Below are 24691 nucleotides of genomic sequence, written 5' to 3'. Positions count from 1 at the left end.
ACTATGTCCCATTCTGCTCTTCCCTGAAGGCAATGAAGGAGACACAGGAGACATGGGTTTAATCCCTGGGTCAGAAGGACCCCTGGAGAAGGAAACAGCAACCTCTCTAGAACTCTTGCTTGAAAAATTTCATGGACAGAGGAGCCTGGTGGGCTATAGTCCAATGGGTCAAAAAGAGTCGCACATGACTGAATGACTAAGCACATGCATGTCCCTTTTTACAGAATAATTCTTCATTTTCTCAGTATTTATGCATTATTTAAAACATAGCATTTTAAAACAGCATTTTTCAAAACATAATACTACAGGATACTTGATTGTGAAGACCACCTTTTCTCAGACTTTACAATCTTTGTGTGTGTGTGTTAGTTTGCTCAGTCATGTTTGAATCTTTGCTTAGAGAATAGGAAAAGAAACATTCATTCCTCTACATTTGGATTAAAAATAAATAAAAATGGGATTCTTTTTCATAAAAAAGTAAATCATAAAAAATATGTTTTTATTCAAATTTACTTAGAACCGTAAGAGTGAACAAAGATGTAATGATTGTCCAAATAAATTGTTTTGTACAGCTGTTTTTTCTTCCTTTGGGATTAACTTTCTTTGAGATTATTCAGCCTGGAAAATGCAGTAACAGCACTTAAAATATCTTACTCGATAAACCAAATGCACAGTTCTGCAGCTGCCTGCAGAACAAGCATCATCATTACCTCTCTGCTTAGCTGGTGGATTTAGTTGGCCTTGGCTCTGCTTCCAGAGGCTGGGGGATTGCATGTTTCTCATTAAAATGAAACTATGAAGAATTAAAAGTCAAACATGAGACAAAATTTATTTTCCTATATTACACTGTTTAGTCAGGCGAACCTTTACTCATACACTGTATAGTGTGTAATACCCATGGATTAGCCAAATGGCCAGCCCAGGGCACAGGAGAAAAAACATATTTATTTGAGTTCCACAGAATTTTTTAATCTCATGTGTTTTGACAGATGGAGAACCTAATCACAAGGAATTTAACTAACTTGTCCATGTTATCACACAGTTGTTTGGTAGAACAACTGGGAGTAGAGGCATGGCTTCTAGCTGCTCCATGTAGAAGGTAACTGAGAAGACACACCATTGGCTATTTGTTTCTTAATATGCCCATATTTCTTTCTTGTACGCATATGAGAGAAACACATATGTCTTAGGGAAATAAGTATGTTGAATGAGTCTGGCACTTCCAAAGATAATCTTTTCAATATCAATATCAATAACCTCAGATATACAGTTGACACCACACTTATGGCAGAAAGTAAAGAGGAACTAAAGAGTCTCTTGATGAAAGTGAAAGAGGAGAGTGAAAATGTTGGCTTAAACTCAACACTCAAAAAACCAAGATCATGGCATTCGGTCCCATCACTTCATGGCAAATAGATGGGGAAACAATGGAAACAGTGATAGACTATTTTCTTGGGCTCCAAAATCACTGCAGATGGTGATTGCAGCTATGAAATTAAGACACTTGCTCCTTGGAAGAAAGGCTATGACCAAACTAGATAACATATTAAAAAAGTAGAGACATTGTTTTGCTGACAAAGTTCTGTCTAGTCAAAGCTATGGCTTTTCCAGTAGTCGTGTATGGATGTGAGAGTGGAACATAAGGCTGAGTGCTGAAGTGATGCTCTTGAACTGTGGTGTTGGAGAAGACTCTTAAGAGTCCCTTGGACTGCAAGGATATCAAACCAGTCAATCCTAAAGGAAATTAGTCCTGAATACACATTGGAAGGATTGATGCTGAAGCTGAAGCTTCGATACTTAGGCCACCTGAGGCAAAGAACTGACTCTTTGGAAAAGACCCTGATGCTGGGAAGATTGAAGGCAGGAGGAGAAGGGGACTACAGAGGATGAGGTGGTTGGATGGCATCACTGGCTTGATGGACATGAGTTTGAGCAAGCTCCTAGAGTTGTGATGGACAGGGAAGACTGGCATACTGAAGTCCATGGGGTTGCAAAGAGTTGGACATGACTGAGCTACTAAACTGAAATGAACTGAAAGATGGCAGAGTAGAAGGATGTGTGCTCATCTTATCCTGCAAGACCTCTAAAACTGCAACTTGCTGCTGGACAACTGTCAACAGGAGAATGTTGGACCCCACCAAAAAAAGGGAGCCCACTTCCAAGGGCAAAGGAGAAGTCCCAACAAGACAGTAGGAGGGGCAAAATCTCATTTATAATCAAAATTCCATACCCACCAGAGACATTCAGAGGGTTCAAACAAAACCTTGTGTGCACCAGGACCCAGGGACCCCACAAAGACTGAACCAGACCTGACTTTGAGTGTTTGAGTATCTCCTGCAGAGGCAGAGGCCTTCCACGGGGGCTGGGGCTCTGGCTGCAGCATCACTAGGAGGCATGCCGTGTAGCACATGTTCTCTTAGAGGAGGTTGCCATTAGTTCCAGCATAGAGCCATCAAGCAGATGACCCACAAACTGGAAAACAGTTATTCCAAAGAACTTCTTGCACTGTTACAAAGGTTCTAGGACCCACAACAGATTTCCCACCCTGGGGATCCAGCAAAGGGACTGAGAACCACCAGGGAATTTGAAACAATCCAAATCTTGTGTGCACCAGGACCCAGGAGCAAAAAGCAGCAATGCTCACAAGAGACTGAGCCAGACTGGCATGTGTGTGTGTCCAGGGTTCTCTGGTGGAGGCGTGGGTCGACAGTGGCCTGCTGTGGGGTCAGGTGCATTGAATACAATGGTGCTGGCATAAGTTTTTTGAGGGAGGTTGTCATTACTACCATTACATCTACCATAGCTTGGCCTCAGATCAAACAACAGGGAGGGAACACTGCCCTGTCCATCAACAGAAAATTGGATAAAGATTTACTGAGCATGGCCCACCCCTCAGAACAAGACCCATATTCCCCCATGCCCAGTCACTCCCATCAGGGAACTTCCACACGCTTCTTATCCTTATCCATCAGAGGGCAGACAGAATGAAAATCACAATCACAGAAAATGAATTAAACTGATCACCTGGATCACAGTCTTGTCTAACTCAATGAAACTATGAGTCATGCTATGTAGGGCGACCCAAGATGAATGAGTGATGGTGGAGAGTTCTGAGAAAACGTGGTCCACTGGAGAGGGGAATGGCAAACCACTTCAGTATTCTTGCCTTGAGAACCCCATGAACAGTATGAAAAGACACAAAGATACGACACTGAGAGATGAACTATTCCAGGTCAGTAAAAAAGTGAAAGTGAAGTCACTCAGTCATGTCCGGCTCTTTGCAACCCCACGGACTGTAGCCCACCAGGTTTCTCCGTCCATGGGATTTTCCAGGCCAGGGTACTGGAGTGGGTTGCCATTTCCTTCTCCGGGGGATCTTTGTGACCCAGGGATTGAACCCGGGTCTCCCTCATTGTAGGCAGACGCTTTTACTGTCAGATCCACCAGGGAAGCCCAGGTCAGTAGGTGCCTAATACGCTACTGGAGAACAGTGGAGAAATAGTTCTTGAAAGAATGAAGAGATGGAGCCAAAGTGAAAACAATGCTGAGTTGTGCATGTGACTGGTGATGGAATTCAAGTCTGATGCTATAAACAACAATATTGCATAGGGACCTGGAATGCTAGGTCCATGAATCAAGGTAAACTGGAAGTGGTCAAACAGGAGATGTTAAGAGTGAACATCAACATTTTAGGAATCAGTGAATCAAAATGGACCAGAATGGGTGAATTTAATTCAGATGACCATTATATATACTACTGTGGGCAAGAATCCCTTGGAAGAAAAGCAGTAGCCCTCATAGTCAACAAGAGAGCCCAAAATGCAGTACTTGGTGCAATCTCAAAAACGACAGAATGATCTGTGCAATTCCAAGGCAAACCATTCAACATCACAGTAATCCAAGTCTATGCTTCAACAACTAGTGCCAAAGAAGCTTAACAACTTTATGATGACCTACAAGACTTTCTAAAGCTAACACCCCCCCCCAAAAAAAATTGTCTTTTCATCAAAGGGGACTGGAATGTAAAAGTAGGAAGTCAAGAGATACCTGGAGTAACTGGCAAGTTTGGTCTTGGAGTACAAAATGAAGCAGGCCAAAGGCTAACAGAGTTCTGCCAGAGGACACAATGATCATAACAAACACCCTATTCCAGCAACACAAGATGTACAATAGACATCACCAGATGGTCAACACCAAAATCAGATTGATTATATTCTTTGCAGCCAAAGACGGAGAAGCTCTATACAGTCAGCAAAAAACAAGACCAGGAGTTGACTGTGGCTCAGATCATGAACTCATTATTGCCAAATTCAGACTTAAACTGAAGAAAGTGGGGAAAACCACTAGACCATTCAGGTATGACCTAAATCAAATCCCTTATGATTATACAGTAAAAATGACAAATAGATTCAAGGGATTAGATCAGCTAGACAGAGTGCCTGAAGAACTACAGACAGTGAGGTGTGTGACATTATACAGGAGGCAGTGATCAAAACCATCCCCAAGAAGAGAAGAAGAAATGCAAAAAGGCAAAATGGTTGTCTGAGAAGGCCCTATAAATAGCTGAGAAAAGAAGAGAAGCTAAAGGCAAAGGAGAAAGGGAAAGCTGTATCCATCTGAATGCAGAACTGCAAAGAATATCAAAGAGATATAAGAAAGCTTTCCTAAGTGAACAATGCAAAGAAATAGAGGAAAGCAAGAGAATAGGAAAGACTAGAGATCTCTTCAAGAAGATTAGTGATACGAATGGAACATTTCCTGCAAAATGGGCACAATAAAGGACATAAATAGTATGGACCTAACAGAATCAGATGATATTAAGAAGAGATGGCAAGAGCACAGAATAATAGAACAAAGATCTTAATGACCCAGATAACCATGATGGTATGATCACTCACCTAGAGCCAGACATCCTGGAGTGATAAATCAAGTGGGCCTTAGGGAGCATCACTATGAACAAAGCTAGTGGAGGTGATGAAATTCCAGCTTAGCTATTTCCAACCTTAAAAGATGATGCTGTGAAAGCACTGAACTCAACATGCCATCAAATTTGGAACACACAGCAGTGGTCACAGGACTGGAAAAGGTCAGTTTTCATTCTATTCCTAAAAAAGGCAATGTCAAAGAATGTACAAACTACTGCACAGTTGCCCTCATCTCACATGCTAGCAAAGTAATGCCCCAAATTCTCGAAGCTAGGCTTCAACAGTATATGAACTGAGAAATTTCAGATGTTCAAGCTGGATTTTAAAAAGGCAGGGGAACCAGAGGTCAAATTGCCAACATCCATTGGATCATTGAAAGACCAAGAGAGTTTCAAAAACATGTACTTCTACTTTACTGACTATGTCAAAGCCTTTGACTGTGTTGATCACAAAAATCTTGGAAAATTCTTCAAGAGATGGGAATACCAGACCGTCTTACCTGCCTCTTGAGAAATCTGCATGCAGGTCAAGAAGCAACAGTTAGAATTGGACTTGGAACAACGGACTGGTTCTAAATTGGGAAAGGAGCATGATAAGTTTGTATATTGTCACCCTGCTTATATAACTTATATGCAGATTACATCATGTGAAATGCTGGGCTGGATGAAGCACAAGCTGGAATCAAGATTGCTGGGAGAAATATCAATGACCTCAGATATGCAAATGACACCACCTTATGGAAGAAAGCAAAAAAGAACTAAAGAGCCTCTTGATGAAGGAGGGGGGTAAAAAATTTGGCTTAAAACTCAACATTCAGAAAACCAAGATCATGGCATTCAGTCCCATCACTTCATGCAAATGTATGGGAAAACAATGGAAACAGTGAGAGACTTTATTTTCTTGGGCTCCAAAATCATTGCAGATGGTGACTGAAGCTATGAAATTAAAAGATGCTTGCTCCTTGGAAGAAAAGCTATGACCAAACTAGATAGCAGATTAAAAAGCAAAGACATTACTTTGCTGACCAAGTTCTGACTAGTCAAAATTATGGTTTTTCCAGTAGTCATGTATGGATGTGAGAGTTGGAACATAAAGAAGGTTGAGTGATGAAAAAATGACACTTTTGAACTGTGGTGTTGGAGAAGACTCTTGAGAGTCCCTTGGACTGCAAGGAGATCCAACCAGTCAATTCTAAAGGAAACCAGTCCTGAATATTCATTGGAAGGACTGATGTTGAAGCTGAAACTCCAATACTTTGGGCACCTCAGGCAATGAACTAACTCCTTAGAAAAGATCCTGATACTGAGAAAGATTGAAGGCAGGCGGAGAAGAGGATGACAGAGGATGAGATTGCTGGATGGCATCACCAACTCAATGGACATGAGTTTGAATAGGCTCCAGGAGTTGGTGATGTACAAGGAAGCCTGGAATACTGCAGTCCATGGGGATCATAAAAAGTCAGACATAACTGAGCAACTGAACTGATAAACCACTTTATATAAATTTCAGTTTAATCAATCACAATGTTATGAATCTTCTTAAACTTTAAAAAAATAGTATGGTAATATATTATTCATTCAATCTAAACAGAACACATTGTTTATTTTCAGATTTACAGATTCCCCTTTAAAATACATGAGTCTATCTGGAATTCAGCCCCAGTAGTTTAGGAACCTCTGAGTAATTTGTTATGAACTTGCTAAGTTGCTAATATTATGGGGGAGTTTCCCTAACTTTTAAATTTTGCAATGGATATATAATTATGGTATAATTCAATACACAAATATTAAGGATGTAAGATTCTGTTTCCAAGATCCGTAACAAGAAAGACACAGAGCATTTTTATCTGTAGAGAATCTCCTTACATCTCCCACTCCTTCTTCTACCAAGAGGCAATCACTTTTTCAACTTTAATCATTAAACATTAGTACTGCCTGTTCTAGAATTTCAAATAAATGAATAATACAGTATATAATCCTTTTCTCCTTGCCTCCCTTCACTCAGCATAATGTTTTGAGAGCTATCCATATTGTTACATGTTTTAGTGTTTCACACCTTTTTGTTTCTGAGGAACATTCCACTGTTTATTTAAGCCACAATTTGTTTATTCACTTATATTTGATAGATATTTAGGTTGTTACCAGTTCTCAATTTCTCAAGTTCTTTTGGAAATTCATGTACAAATTCTGCTAATGGGCATCTGTTTTCACTTCTCTTAAAAAAAATCTGGAGTTGGAAATATATGGTCATGAATATGCTTTATTTTACAATATTTTTTCAATTTTTTCTACAATGGTTATACTACTTTACATTTACATTATAAACTATGACTGTTCCACTCATTCAAAATTCTTGTCAGCATTTGAATATGTCTGCTGTTTTCATTTTAGCCATTTCAGGAGGTGAGAAATGATACCTCAGTTTAGTTTTAGTTTGTGTACCTTTGATGACTAATGATGTTCAGCACAATTTCATGTACTTAGCTATTTGTATAGCTTTTGCAGTATGCCTGCTTTAGTTTTTAGCCCTTTTTAAAATTTGGTTGCTTAATTTTGCTATTACTGATTTGTTGAGCCAACTATGTCCACACTGATTTTTTTGTCTATAAAATCTGTCCATTTCTGGTAGAGGGATGAAATCTCCAACTGTGATATGAATTCTTCTGATTCCCTTGCGACTCTATTAGTTTTTGCTTCACATAGTTTAAGGTGCTATTGTGAGGCTCTGCACATTAAGCTTTGTTATATTTTCTTTAAATATGGACCCCTTCATCAACATATAATGTCTTTATCCCTTAAAACCTTCTTTGACTAAAATTGCACTGTCTGAAATTAATATAGCTACTCTTGCTTTCTTTTGATTAGTGCCAGTATCTTATATTTGTCTTCATTCATTTACTTGTAATTAATTTGTGTCTTTATCTTTAAAGTAGGTTTCTTAGAGACAACATATAGCTGGGTCTTGTTTTTTGATTCACTTTGAATCTTTTTTTAATTGGTGAATTTAGACCATTGATGTTCAAAGTGGGTATTGAAGTAGTTAAATTAACATCTACCATATTTGTTACTGTTTTCTACTTGTTGTTCTTATTCTTTGTCCCCAGGTTTGTCTTTTACTTTTTTTCTGCTTTTTGTGGTTTTAATTGCACATTTTATGCAATTCTATTTTTTCTCCTTTCTTGACATACCAGATTGATAAACTTTTTATAAGAAATTTATCCATTTAAGATAAATTATCAAATTTATTCACACAAAGTTGCTCATAAAACCCATTTTTTTGAATATCTAGAGAATATGTATAGATATGCTTCTCTTCATTATCACTGTTGGTCATTGCATTTTTTCTCTTTTTATTTTATTTATTTATTTTTTTTGAGAAATCTTGCTAGAGGTTGATTGAAGTATTTTTTTTTTAAGATTTTGGTTTTATTGATTGTCTCTATTTTTTTCTTTTTTTGTATTTCTTTGGTTTTTGCTCTTATATTTTTCCTTTAGCTTCAGTTTGCTTTTATTTTTCTCTCTTCCTAAAGTTTAGATAATTAATTTAAACATTTATTATTTTTAATGTAGGGTTTAAAGTTAAGAGATAACTTTCTAAGCACCAATTTAGCTGCATCCTGCAAGTTTTAATATGTTGTATTGTCATTATAAGTGAGTGAAGCGAAGTCGCTCAGTCGTGTCCGACTCTTTGTGACTCCATGGACTGTAGCCTACCAGGCTCCTCAGTCCATGGAATTTTCCAGGAAAGAATACTGGAGTGGGTTGCCATTTCCTTCTCCAGGGGATCTTCCTGACCCAGAGATCGAACCCAGGTCTCCCACATTGTAGGCAGACACTTTACCGTCTGAGCTACCAGGGAAGTTCTTCAAACTCAATTTTTTTTTTTTTTTCAAATTTTATTTACCTCTGATTTCTTCTTTGACCAACAAGCTATATAACTGTTGATTCATTTCTAGATATTTGTTAAATATCTGCATCTTATTTTATTAATTTATAATTTAAGTCAGTAGTCAGACAAAACTCTCTGAATTATTTTAAACCTACAATATATATTTAGACTTGTTTTGTGGCCCAGAATGTGTTCACCTGGAAGAGTTTAATTTTTTCCTACAGTTATTGTATGTAGTGCTTTATTAATGTAATTATAAGTTCAAGTAAGTTGACAATGCTTATAAGATCCTTTTTATATCTTACCCTATTTTTATCATCCCAGTGATTTATTTATTTTTTCAACAAGTAACAGTGTGGTATGAAAATCTTCAGCTAAGGTTATTGATGTCCCTTTTATCTAACATTTATTTAATGTATTTTGGAACTTTATTATTAGGTGAATACACATTTAAATTCATCTTTTATGAATATAAGTTTTTTAGTCAAAATTTACTATATACCAACATATTGTATCATTAGTGGAATGTGCAAAGTGAAAAAGAGTGACAGATTCTTAAAGTCTTTTGCCTAATATCAAATCTTGTCTTTTGCTAAAAAAAGAACTAGGAAAAGTTAGTAACAACCTATGAAAATCACAAATACTAATCTCAGAATCCCCTATATGTCCCCTTATTGAAAGAATATTTCTGGTTGCATAAAACAAGTTCCACTCAGTGAAACAGGTGGGATACTTGGTCACCCCATTCCTTCTAGTGAACCTGATCAATCTCAAGGTATAATTATAAATTTCATCTTTACATGAAGTATTCCTTAATTTTCCAAGCTTGTACCAAAATCTATCTTTTCACAATCTGCCATACTAACATTTAAATATCTTCCCTTAGCATCAATTTTATGCCAGTGTTACATATAAATACATAATATTTCACAATTCAGTTTGACTTCAAAGACAAATATTCCGAGATTTCGATAGCTTTCACATTTCCTAGCATGATGTTGCAAGATCCATCTTTGACAAGAAGTAACATTACTACTTAGTAACTTAGACAATATTTTCAGTATCAGTTGTTGCAAGTATTATTCATTTCATTAAGAGGGAATTTGTATTCCTGTTCCTTCTGGATTCTGAAAAAATACAGAAAAATTGTATCCCTCTTTTACATAGCAATCCTTCTAATCTATAAATATTAGAAGCCCAGTCATTAGAAGCCCAAAATAGGCTTCCTATTTTCTAGGAGAAACATGTCTTAGATTCTGTTTCTTTTGGCTTTTGGGCTATCACCTTACTCCAGATATATTTTATCCTTTTCAATTTTCCCATAAAGTATGTCTGAGAGAACTGAACATATATTCTAAACATGATTACCAAGAACTGTGAAGGGGAAGGGCAAGGTTTCATCCTAAATACACACTAACAAGTTAGACCTGCCATAGTTTGTGGACACTAACAGAAGATGTGAGACCCCTATGTCAGAGACAATGGACTTGATTACTCAGAGCAGCAGACAGAATACAAATTATGTTTTTTCAGTGCCCCTTGCTCTCAAAATCAAACAAGGTTGGCAGGAAACAGCCCAGTTGGAGGCTAAACAGTGAGTTTGTGTTATAGTTGATTAACACCAAACTAACATCACGGCATCCAGTCCCATCATTTCATGGCAAATAGATGGGGAAACAATGGAGATAGTGAGAGATTTATTTTTGTGGGCTCCAAAATCACTGCAGACAGTGACTGCAGCCATGAAATTAAAAAATCCTTGCTCCTTGGAAGAAAAGCTATGACAAACCTAGACAGCATATTAGAAAGCAGAGACATTAACACTACCTTGCAGACAAAAGGTCAGTATAGTCAAAGCTGTGGTTTTTCCAGCAGTCATGTATGGATGTGAGAGTTGGACCATAAAGAAGGCTGAGCACCAAAGAACTGATGCTTTCGAACTGTGCTGTTGGAGAAGACTCTTGAGAGCCCTTGGAGACAGCAAGGAGATCAAATCAGCCAATCCTAAAGGAAATCAATTCTGAATATTCACTGGAGGGATGGATGCTAAGCTGAAGCTTCAATACTTTGGCTACCTGATGTGAAGAGCCAACTCGCTGAAGAAAGACCCTGATGCTGGGAAAGACTGAGGGCAGGAGGAGAGGGGATGACAGAGAATGGGATGGTTGGATGGCATCACTGACTCAAGGGACATGAGTTTGAGCAAGCTCCAGGAGATGGTGATAGACAGGGAAGCCTAGAATGCTGCAGTCCATGGGGTGGCAAAGAGCCTGACACGACTGAACAACTAAACAACAAAAACAGCAAAAGCTAGGAAACTCTAAACTTCATATTGGGCTACAAGCAAACTTTACTCCAGGAGGAAACATTATCCTTATTATACTGAACAGAGAACAAACATGCTCTGTGCTCCTGAGAAAGACACTATTTCTATCCATCAAAGCTGTTTGCAATGTAAACACGCTTGAAAATATAGCTCAGAACAAATGCTGTTAGATGCTACACTCTCAAGACTTCAGACATTTGATTTAAGGGTGTGATGAAATTGTGGCCACCTTTCAAAACAGGAGTTAAGTGATAATTCTCAGACAAGAGATAGTCTCCCACATGTTTGTATAATATAGTATTCAACTCTCATTCTTCATCTACTCCTTGCCTTGCTCTTTCATACATACAGCAGTGGCACTTGATATATGAATACAATATACCTTAGTATCTTGTCTAAGCTTTGGTTGCCATAATGGAAATTCAATAACACAATTCCATACAGATCCAATGGATCATTTCCTATTCAGTCTATGCAATCACACAATCATGTTTCATAAGTTCAGTTTTCTAAGAACTTTTGTCTCAGCTAAAGGGGAATAGGGTTTGCATTCCAGCACATATCACATCACTGGAGAGTTCATCAACATTCTAAGTTAACCCTGTAACACTGAGGAAAATGGTCCTTTCTATCTGACAAGGAAGATTCCTTGGAACCACCATTGGACATTTGTTCCATCAGATGAGAAGAACCTTTTTTTTCAAATTTTTGACAAAGACTGTGCATCATTTTAATTATTTATTTCACTTTGCATTATCTTGATGCCTTCAGAACCCTGGCATCCCAACGAATATTTTAACACTTGAAAGTAATAAAAATGAATTATATGTATAACCATTTTCTATTTAAGCTCTTAAATCAGCATAAGGTTAATAGAAGACTCTAGAAATGGAAAACATATGCCTCTAGGGTGTTAATCAGACTGTTCCAAAGCAGGGATATTTCTAGTTTGGAAGATTTAAAGCAGTGTTTTAAGTCTCAAAAACTTTCACAGTATGCTTTGGACTTGATTGCTTTGTCAAATGTCTCCAATCTTGTGAAAATATTCCCTGATATTTAATTAACTGAAACCATCTTCTCCTCAGATGTAACCTCAATTGTAATTAGAAATGCATGTGTCAACATTTCTAATTAGTAGTGGTAATTAATATTTATTGAGGTGCACAGGGCAGGTGGTGATGTTCTAGACTCTTGAGTAGGATGAGCAGAATTTCAGAGAAAAAAACATCATGCCAAGCACACTCACAGGGTTTGGAGATGAAATGATGAGAAGTCAGTTTAGTGACTGTCATGTCATAATTGACAATGGAGAAGCAAGCAGGACAAAAATAACTTGCCCAGTGGTTTTTTTTTTTCCCTCTCCCTTCAAGGGTGTACTTCATGTAATTTATCTAAAGGCTGGAACTAATCAAGATTTAAACAAACTCATTGAGGTACCTGTTTGAAAAGGAAAAGGATGATTTTGAAAAAGCGACAGATACAAATAAGATTGTTTATTTAAAAAAAAATCAACAAATAACACATAGAAAGGTTCAAATTTAGTAAGTTATAATGGTAAAGTATAGGTTCAACATGATACTGTTACACTGAATTTTAATTTCCTATGATTATTATATGACATTTCATCCTGCAGATGTTTATAACATGCAGTATTTTGAGATTTCTTGCATGCAGAAATATTGTGATGCTATACAATTTTATTAAAAATTTGAGTGGGAATTAGAACAAAACAGAGCCAAGAGCAATGATTATTAATATAAGGCACATTATTAATATTCAAAACAAAATTGGACTATAATATGGCACCAAATTCAACAAGATTTGTCTGTCATAAGGCAATACTGTATTTAGATTCAAACACACAATGCTGTAAGTTTAATTAATCATGTAACTATATATATGAAAAGTATAAAGTACTGAAAGTATAAGGAATTGTTCTACATAATCTATATACAGAAGGAATAGAAAGATAATTTTTAAATAGCGGTAAAATCAATAGCACTAGGAAAATGAGTCTTGATCACTTTAAAATAATGCATATCATACATATATATATATATACAAATGATATTTTAAAAGTATTATGTAAGTGACATGCAAAAAAAATCTTCAAAGTATATGAAAGATACAGGGTTATCTTTAAAATATAAAATACTATTGTTAATTTAAAGAAAAACAGTAACACTAGGGAAAAAAATCAAATAAATGGAACATATTTTTTCCTTTCACAAAAGGAAAAAATGCAAATGTATAGTAATTTAAAAAACACAAAACCAAGTTAAAATAACCATAAGGGGTTTTTTTAATTTTGTTTATTTGGGGGTTTTTTTAGCCTTTTAGACTAGTACAGGTTAAAAATGCTTGAAATACCATTGTCAAATGTTGAGAACCTGACATGGTTGCATGCCTCTGGTGGGTGGGTGAAAATTGGTACCATCTTTCTGGACGCACATTTGATTCAACATATCAATTCTTTTTCTTGGGTTTATCTGAGGAGATAATAAACAACTGGCCAAGACTGGAGTAGTGCTTCTAGTAGCAGAAAACTAAAAACAACCAACATTTAGTCACTCAAATTTAATAAATAAGTTATGAAGTGTCCATTGACTGAATAATATGCAACCATATTGCTGAGAAAAAAATAATCAAAAAACAGTATCAGGGTTTAAAACCAAACTGTGGAACTATTAAATTAGAAAGACAGAGATATCAAAAACTCATATTACAGAACAGTTCTCCCCAAGACATAGGAGAAAATGAAGTACAAAGAGTGTCTTCTCTTGATGTACAAAATGATGCTGTTTGTATGTAATTATTTAATATATTATATGCTAAATAATTCCACACTTAGACATAAATAATTCTAAGTTTAGTTCAGCTATTTGAGAATCTTTCAATACACTGAAATGCCCTATCTAAAGTAACACTATAAATTGGGGTAATTTGTGTAGGATAGAGTGGTTTTTATGAGGTTTCACTTAATTGCACATTTACCCTGTTAATATATTCAATTCTTTAGCCCTCTTTTCACACACATCTTTCTCATGTATCTTAATATCTGTTCTTCTTCTATATGGCTTCAGAGATAGACCATCTTTTAAGAACTGTACAATAGAAGCTAAACCACCTTGGGTTCTCCTCACTCTAAAGCCATGAAAGGATTCTTTTTTTTTTTTAATTTTATAAGGCTTTAAGTCTTTAAATATATACTTTGCTCAGATATCAGTGACTATGTATAAAATTACCTTCTAAACATATAAAGAATATATAAAATAAGAACACACCCATTTCATCCCAATAAAAACATAATTTGTGACAAAAAAACAATAAACTTATCATCTACTTAAAATATATACATATGCAAATTGAATTAATCATGAAATATAACAGCACATTTGATCCCACTTTATTAATCCTACATGTCAGAAATATGTTTATAAAGTCTATAATTGCTAGTCATTATTTTCCAAAGTCAAACTTATCTGTATTTTGAATTAATATAAAAAAGAAATATTCCATCTTAAAAAAAAAAACAACAATCCATTTAGCTATATTCTTCCTTGAGGGTTTAAGGAAATCATCTTAGATAATTTACTCCATGGTGTCTGTGATAAGAATGTGATAGAACATGTTTATTAAATTCTAGTTTACCTTTAATATTTCAAATTACTTGCCTTTCATTTTTTTTCATAAAATATTCTACAGTAGACTAAATTCAAGTAATACTTTAACACATATTTCAATCATCTCTTTTAGGGCAATAGGAGACAGGAGTAGAATAAGCCATTCAAATTTAGAGGATTCTAATTGGGGAGATATGGGACAGGATATTATATAAAATGTTTAGCATGCACCAAACTACCAGCCTGGATGATGGCAGAATCAGAACAGACACAAAATCTAGACTACCTGTACATCTAAACTGTGGAACTGTAGAATATCAGACTTTCTTCAGGCAATACTTTTATGTCTTTAGTCACCAAATTCTCTTCACAGCAACAGATGATACAGCAAAATGAATTAATTTGAAGTTCACAAAGTATTACACGAGACTATTATATGGAAGGTGGGATCAGAAACAGAAATTAAGAGGTTGCCATGTGAATGCCCAAAGGGCACAGTTTTGTCCAGAGTTCAACATCAAAATGTTTTGTAATTTTGACATTGTTTAATTTCTTCCATTCTCCTTTTATTTTTTCTTGCCTTCTACTCGTTTGGTCTGGATTTTCAACAATACGTTCTTATAGAAAAATATTTCCTTTGTTTTGCTCGCCATTGTTTACACAAAGCTATAACAAATCCTTTTTACCCTGAAGAAAAAAAAGCAACCCAGCTATTGTTGAATCTGAAATAAATAGTTCCATAAACCTCATACATGATTGAATTGCTTAGGTGGTATTATATTGTTAATAAAATCTGTGGCGAGAAATAAGAACCTCAATGAAAATTGACATGTAACTTTTTAGAATTTAGGTTTATATTGTTTATGAATGACAGCAATGTCTGAAATCTCTTAGCCAACTATAAACAAGTTTCAATGATTGGTTGTCTTATGAGCAAAAGGGTAAAATAAATGCACATTTTTTTAATAGTCATATTTTCACTGATTAAAGAAGAATATAAATTAAATGTGAATTGCTATTCTCCTACAACCACCATCCCTATAATGGCTTCAGATCTTATCACTTGTACCATACATTAGAAGTAACAGCACCCAGACAAAGCCAGCCTTCTACTGCTGCGTCTTCTATAACTTTGCTACTCAAAGTTGGCTCTAGATGAACTAATTAGAAATGCAGAATCCCAGGTCCCAGATACCTGTTTAACAGAATCTGAATTTAACGGGATCCACAAGAAATTTATGTGCACATTAAATTGAGGAGAAATAAATTTAGGAAAAGTATTCAACAACAACACCAAATTTTCATAGGCAAGTTAAAAATACCTAAATACTGTCACATTAGGGTTACATTCAAAATGTATATCTGCAGAATAAAGTATTCCTCAAATAGAAGGGAGGAATTTAACTGTAAAAAAACCCACCCTTAACATTTCAGTGCCCACAAATGGAGGGGCCCATGACCTTTTCTTTTCCTGTACCTGACTCTGTTCTGTAACAGGTGGGCTCTTTATATATTTAAGGTCTCGTAAGCCTGAATGTCCAAGCCCCTAGTTCTCACTGCTGTAAAAAGCAAGCAATGCCACTGTCACACTAGACAAGGGCAGTGATGAGATGCAGACCTGGAGGATGGCTCTGCTTGCTCTTTCTAGAATTGGAGCGAGGTTCCATGCAGGTGTGAGATCTCGGAGGACATTCCCCAGGCTTCAAAGACTGAAGCGAAGCACAATTAAAGGAGGATCAGAACCAAGACTTGGAAAATACGGGACTTGGATCTAGGGCTCTTGTCTTCTGGGTCTGTGGCCAACGCTTTCTGTGTGAAGATCATTGGTCATTGGACATAAGATTGCGGACCAATATCTTAAGATTTATGTAAATATTTGTCTCTACTGTGTCCACAAGCCTGTGCTCTATATCTGTATCTCCATTCCTTCCCTACAAATAGGGATGGGGGGGGGGAGGTCCACAGGGAGGTGATATATGTATAATTATGGCTGATCTTCATTGCTGCATGGAAGAAGCCAATACAACGTTGAAAGCAATTTTACTCCAACTAAAAATAAACTTAAAAAATATTCTTCTCTTTGAAAGGTGATTTGGGGGGAAAAAAGACACTTTTCCAAATATATGCAAATTAATATTGTAATTAATTTTATGAAGTCCTGCACATATAATTATTTTAAGAGAACAAAAGAAAATTCACTTTAATGTGGAACAGGAAACATCTGTGAACTACACCTTTAGAAACCACCGCCCCCTCCCTGTTAATTTAGATAACTTGAAAGAAATCTTAAATTCAATTTTCTTTCATTCCAAGTTTCTTTTTCCACAAACACTTTGGCCTATTATGTATTTCACATTTATATTATCAGATACCACCACTCATACCTTACTATAGTACGCATGAATACACTTTTAATCTAAAGTTTGTAGTTAAAACACTAAAATAGAAGAACAGGGATGAGATTCATGGGGAAAATAAATCACGTTTCATAAAAAAACAATAACAGGACAGAAAACCCTCTTCTCTCTTAAATAGGCTATTTTAATTCTGAGCTCAACATTCATCATTTCTTTCCTAGACCTTCAGGAAAAAAACACACACATCTAGATCTGAATATTAACATTCAGTAAATATTTAAATTAGTGTAGAAGAGAGGGTATTTTGCAAGCCCAATAGATTGTGCTCATTCATTCATAACTTCTTTCAGCTCTTTGCTTTGCATCTTATGTCTAAACACTGATTTCTATAATTCTTAATGCATTTACAATAAATGAAAAACCTGGTTAAATAATTTTCTTTTTCTACAGTGCTGAAATTAATTTCAGTTCACCATGAAGAATGTGAAAGTATTGTAGACTGTTTTGACAAAGCATGTAAAGCATAACTAATCAAAATTTTAACTGAATTGAAACACAGAATAGCTCCTTTGATAATATATTCAATCCCTAATTGAAATTCAATGTTATTAAAAAATTAAAAATTTCAGACGCTGTAATTTCTTAAGTAACCTCTTGTTCATTACATGTTAAATATTTGACTACATTAAAAAATATTCAACTGCTTAGTGTTAAACCTCTTAGACACACTCTTAGCAAATAGCTTCATAAACCAAAGATGGCGTTGTAAATGATGTGGTAGCCAATAAAAACTATCAAAGTTTTGCAGGCATCATCATCTACCCATTTCAAAAAATCAATAACTCAAATATTTTGTTGGATATTTTAAACTCTCTTTACTCTTCCCCTTCAAAAATTGGGTTCTTGGTATAAGCCTCTCCCTATAATGGAAACATTTAAAGATTATTTGCCACTAAGTCAATCTGTGCCCTCTCTTCCTGTTCGATTTATGCTCTAATTGTTTAGACAACACTGTCTTTGGAACTAGGTTATGCCCTTGAGTCCTCAAGGGTCACATTTACGGCTGACAACAATTCCTTGCAAGTATGTTAGCCATATTGGTATAAGATTGTTAAGAGTTTTTTTTTTTTTTTCTTTTTTTCACAGTATTATGTTACATATTCATTCAGAACATGTTACATTTTAATAAACTATTCTTTAGAAGAGCTTCAGATTTACAGACAAATAACGAAGCTATTACAGAGTTTCCCTACATCCTAGACTCAATTTCTTCTATTTTTATCATTTTACATTAGCAGAGCCCATTTATTGAATGAACCAATACTGATACATCAGTAAATAAAATCAATTATTTTATTCAGATTTCCTTACCTCTTACGTTTTTCTTGTTCTAGAATTTCACGCAGAATATCACATTCTTTAGTCTAGATATGTCTCCTTAGACTTCTCTCGGCTGTGGCAACTTCTCAGACTTTGTTTTTGATGCTTTCACTATTTGGGGGAGCAGTGGTCAAGTACTTCGTAGAATGTATCAATTGGGATTTGTATTAGAGTTTTCTCATGATCAGACTGGTGCATGGCTTTTGGGCGAGGAGACCGCAGAGGTGAAGTGCCATTTTCATCACATTAGATTAAGTGCACATGCGATCGATGTGACCAATCACACTCCAGGTGGCTCTAGTGGTAAAGAATTCACCTGCCAATGCAAGAGACAAAACAGACGCAAATTCCATCCCTGGGTTGGGAAAATCCCTTGGAGGAGGAAATGGCAACCTGTTCCAATATTCATGTCTGGAATATTCCATGGGCAGAGGAGGCTGGCAGGCTGCAGTTCACAGGCTCACAAAGAGTTTGACATGACGGAAGAACCAAGCAGTGGCAGCATGTTGGCCATGGTCAGCTTTTGAGACAGTGTTTGTCAGCTTCTTCAACTGTAAACATACGACCCTCTCCATTTTTTTGTATAGTGTTCTTTGGAAGAAAGTTGCTCTGCACAGCCCATGCTTAAGAAATATAGATTTATGCTTCACTCCCTTGAGGACAAAGTATATATACAATAATTTGGAACTCAGCTGCACAAGAGATCTGTGCATCCTCTACCCATTATTCAGTCATTTCTTTTTGTCAGTATGGATTCATGGATATTTAATTTAAACTCTGGGATATAAGCTGGTGCTGCTTTATTTTATTCTTCAAGGTGTTCTAGCCACAGTCTTTGATATCGGACCCTTTCTGTTGGATCCTGTGTCATTATATCTACTACTCTGGGCAGGAATCCCTCAGAAGAAATTGAGTAGCCATCATAGTCAACAAAAGAGTCTGAAATGCAGTTCTTGGATGCAGTCTCAAAAATGACAGAATGATCTCTCTTCCTTTCCAAAGCAAACCATTCAATATCATGGTAATTCAACTCTATGCCCTTACCAGGAATGCTGAAGAAGCTGAAGTTGAAGGTTCTATGAAGAGCTACAAGACCTTCTAGAATTAACACCCTAAAAAGATGCCTTTTTCATTATAGGGGACTGGAATGCAAAAGTAGGAAGTCAAGAAACACCTGGAGTCACAGGCAAATTTGGCCTTGGGGAGTATGGAATGAAGCAGGGCAAAGGCTAATAGAGTTCTGCCAAGAGAATGCACTGGTCATAGCAAACAACCTCTTCCACCAACACAAGAGAAGACTCTACACATGGACATCACCAGATGGTCAACATCAAAATCAGACTGATTATATTCTTTGCAGCCAAAGATGGAGAAGCTCTATACAGTCAGCAAAAAAAAAAAAAAACAAAAAACAAAGACCAGGAGCTGACTGTGACTCAGATCATGAACTCCTTATTGACAAATTCAGACTTAAATTGAAGAAAATAAGGAAAACCACTAGACCATTTAGGTATGACCTAAATTAAATCCTTAACGATTATACAGTGGAAGTAAGAAATAGATTTAAGGGACTAGTTCTGATAGACAGAGTGCCTGATGAACTATGGATGGAGGTTCCTGACATTGTACAGGAGACAGGGATCAAGAACATCCTCAAGAAAAGAAATGCCAAATGGCTGTCTGAGGAGGCCTTACAAATAGCTGTGAAATGAAGAGAAGCTAAAAGCAAAGGAGAAAAGGAAAGATATTCGCATTTGAATGCAGAGTTCCAAAGAATAGCAAGGAGAGATAAGAAAGCCATCCTCAGTGATCAATACAAAGAAATAGAGAAAAACAATAGAATGGGAAAGACTATAGATTTTGTCAAGAAAATTAGAGATACCAGGGAACATTTCATGCAAAGATGGGCTCAATAAAGGACAGAAATGATATGGACCTAACAGAAGCAGAAGATATTAAGAAGAGGTGGAAAGAATACACAGAAAAACTGTACAAAAAAGATCTTCATGACACAGATAATCATGACGGTGTGATCACTCTTCTAGAGCCAGACATCCTGGAATGTGAAGTCAAGTGGGACTTAGGAATCATCACTATGGAAAAAGCTAGTGGAGGGGATGGAATTCCAGTTGAACTACTTCAAAGCCTAAAAGATGATGCTGTGAAAGTGCTGCACTCAATATTTCAGCAAATTTGGAAAACACAGCAGTGGCCACAGGACTGGAAAAGGTCAGTTTTCATTCCAACACCAAAGAAAGGCAATTCCAAGGAATGCTCAAACTACTGCACAATTGCACTCATCTCACACATTGGCAAAGTAATGCTCAAAATTCTCCAAGCCAGGCTTCAACAATACATGAACCGTGAACTTCCAGATGTTCAAGCTGGTTTTAGAAAAGGCAAAGGAACAAGAGATCAAATTGCCAACATCCTCTGAATAGTAGAAAAAGCAAGAGAGTTCCAGAAAAACATCTATTTATGCTTTATTGACTATGCCAAAGCCTTTGACTGTGTGGATCACAACAAACTGTGGAAAATTCTGAAAGAGATGGGAATACCAGACCACCTGACCTGCCTCTTGAGAAATATGTATGCAGGTCAGGAAGGAACAGTTAGAATTGGACATGGAACAACAGACTGGTTCCAAATAGGAAAAGGAGTACGTTAAGGCTGTATATTGTCACCCTGCTTATGTAACTTATATGCAGAGTACATCATGAGAAATGCTGGGCTGGAGGAAGCACAAGCTGGAATCAAGACTGCCGGGAGAAATATCAATAACCTCAGATATGCAGATGACACCACCCTTATGGCAGAGAGCGAAGAAGACCTAAAGAACCTCGTGATGAAAGTGAAAGAGGAGAGTGAAAAAATTGGCTTAAAGCTCAACATTCAGAGAACCAAGATCATGGTATCCGGTCCCATCACTTCATGGCAAACAGATGGAAAAACAGTGGAAACAGTCAGATTTCATTTTTTTGGCTCCAAAATCACTGCAGATGGTGATCGCAGCCGTGAAATAAAGTGGCACTTACACCTTGAAAGAAAAGTTATGACCAACCTAGACAGCACATTAAAAAGCAGAGATATTATTTTGCCAACAAAGGTCCATCTAGTCAAGGGTATGGTTTTTCCAGTGGTCATGTATGGATGTGAGAGTTGGACTATAAAGATAGTTGAGCACAAAATAATTGATGCTTGTGAACTGTTGTATTGGAGAAGACTCTTGAGAGTCCCTTGGACTGCAAGGAGATCCAACCAGTCCATCCTAAAGGAGATCAGTCCTGGGTGTTCATTGGAAGGACTGATGCTGAAGCTGAAATTCCAGTAGTTTGGCCACCATATGCAAAGAGCTGACTCATTTGAAAAGACCCTGATACTGGGAAAGATTGAGGGCAGGAGGAGAAGGGGACGACAGATGATGAGATGGCTGGATGACATCACTGACTCGATGGACATGAGTTTGAATAAACTCGGGAGTTTGTGGTGAACAGGAAAGCCTTTCATGCTGCAGTCCATGGGGTGGCAAAGAGTCGGACACAACTGAGCAATTGAACTAAACTGAACTCATCAATTCCTTCAATCTTTCCCAGCATCCTTTAGCATGTCCTTACTTTCTTGCACTGCAATACACTCTAGGCCTGTTTTGTATATTTTCTGCCCCATTTTAGTGTCATCCATTTCTCCAAAGAGCCTTGGTTCTTTTTATTGGGGAATTGCATCATAAACCAAAAATCTAGCATCTAGGCATGCTCATTGCCACTAAGGTGTGAATCATTGCCTCCAGGCTTGCTCAACTGGCAGAGCAAGGAGATACATGTGTGTATACTGACTCAGCTGGGTCTGACTCTTTGGGACCTCATGGACTTCGGCCCTGACCCGGGGATTGAACCTGGGTCTCCTGGCACTGCAGGCAGATTCTTTACCGTCTGAGCCATCACGGGAGCCCCTTCATACCAACCCTTGTACACATTTATTTATAAATATTTTTTATTCAACCACATGAAATTATATCAGAGTTCATAACAGTATTTCTGACTTTAATCCATTTACACATGGATCATTTTAGACTCATCCTTTTGCTTATCTCTACACTTTCCAACAGTGGGAAGAACCTGGTTCCCGCCATCTGCCATGCATTTACGTAATTGCTCAATTCTAGTATATGTGATTAGCAGGACTGGAATTTTAATCTCTCCCTCTGTGGGAAACAACCTTACTGTTTCCCACATTTGAGAACAGAGCTTATACGCAGTTCCTTTTGCCTTTTGCTCTGTAGCCTCACATTCTGATCAGTCCACGGAAAGTCACTGGTTTTTATTTTGTTCAGTTTTTTCTGGTTTTAAAGAAGAGAATGACAACTTGAGAGATCTTCAAATATTGGAGCTGAAAAGAAAGATCATGTTATATTTTATACCTATATTTAATGAACTTTATAGCAGAACAAATGTTACAATGAACAAAAGATTTAAATGAATTTCTTACTCTTGGACTATGTGTATTTAACTAGTATTTGTTCCCAGGTATAGAGGATGAAGGTGATTTTAGGTATACACAAGTTGCTAACAGAATTCCTGAGTAGCCTACTTTAAGCTCAGAAATCATTGCTATTAACTTGTTCCAAGTATAGTAGAACACAAATTTTGGAACATATTGCTTCAATTATTCATCAATTGATTGTTCATTATGTATTAAATGCTTACTAATTGCCACTAACTATTGAACTGTGATACAGAATTTTCCTATGAACTTGTTCCTTCTTTAGTTTTTCTATTTTGAAGGAGGTTACTTTCAAAAGATGCTCCTATTTGCTAATCAGTAACATCGTTTTCATGGAAGCATCCCTCTTTAGAAAAAATGAATAATTTTTATGACATGAACATCCAGGGCTTAAGGCAGAAAAGCTAAGGCTTGTAGATCTTCAAAGGACTAACTTTATTTTAGGCAATTCATGTTTAAATCATTCAAAGTATTAATAATTAGTTGTAGAAAATATAAAAAGTAAAATATGCTTTGGGTAAAACCATACTATAAAATATGGAAATTATCTATAAAAATAGCACTTTTAGAATATTTCTTATTACATAACAGGTGCTCCCTATGTGCATGCATATGTGGTTGCATGTGTGTATGTGTTTAACTGCATTAAATCCTGTGCCTCAAAGACAATATAGAATTTTAAATAAGGAGCATGTTCATGATATGCCAGTATTTCTGGTTCACAGCAAGAACAGACATTGTCCAGAACCATCATTTTGATAACTTGGCGGTTACTGAGTTCTGACTAGTAAAACCAAGTTATATAAGATCTTAAATAGTCCATAGTAGACTCAATCCTGGTTAGTTTTAAATGTTCACAAATATTACTAAAACTTCACTCCATGCTCCATGGCTTGTCTTGCAAGAGTCTTTAAGAATGTAAACAGTTTGAACGTGATGAATATTTTAGTCAAATTGATTCTGCTGTGGTTAGGTACACAAACCAGTGAATGTGGAGTTCCCCAAAGGGGCTTGGAGAAAATGTGATGACTGATTTTCTCATGCTCTTATTCCTTCACTTTTCCTCAGTCTACAAACACTAGCCTTTCAAGTTATTGTGATGAGAACACCAGTCATTTTTTTTTTTTTTTTGCTATTGTTATTGCAAGAGAATTTGAGGTAATGTGTCATTGAATTGAATATCTTAAAGTGTTTAAGATATTCAATGTATTTTTAAAGATTAGGAAAGGTCCAGCTAAGTTGAAAGGTTACACTTTGGTGACAGAATATACAGCTTCAAAGTGAAAGTAATAGGCTTTTCATTTATGGAGGTATTAGAGGTTTCATTCTTTTCAAACATATTTCTGTTTAATTTAAAAATGTAGGAAACAGAATCAGAGATAGAGGTAAAAGTTTCTTCATAATGTTACAAGAATTTGGTCTTTAGTACAGTTTATGAAAAAGTTGAGAGATTTTGTCCTTTTTTTAACTTCAGGGAATTTAGCTTTAAGTTAAAAGCCTTTTTCACTGGTGAAATTGATTTTTTTTTTTTCTTAATCTAGAGGAAACGGACTCTGTAGCCCAGCAGAGAAGGCAGAGGAGGTCAAAGGGTAAACAGTTTGATGCCGCACATCTTGGGTTCAATCCTGGGCATGTGATCTCCAACCCTCCTATCCTCCCAACGGGGAGAATCCAGCAGTGGCTAAAGCTTAA

The sequence above is a fragment of the Odocoileus virginianus genome, chromosome 19, assembly GCF_023699985.2.
Source record: "Odocoileus virginianus isolate 20LAN1187 ecotype Illinois chromosome 19, Ovbor_1.2, whole genome shotgun sequence".
Taxonomy (NCBI): Eukaryota; Metazoa; Chordata; class Mammalia; order Artiodactyla; family Cervidae; genus Odocoileus; species Odocoileus virginianus.
The sequence above is the reverse complement of the archived record's forward strand: the minus strand, read 5'-3'. Positions refer to the sequence as shown.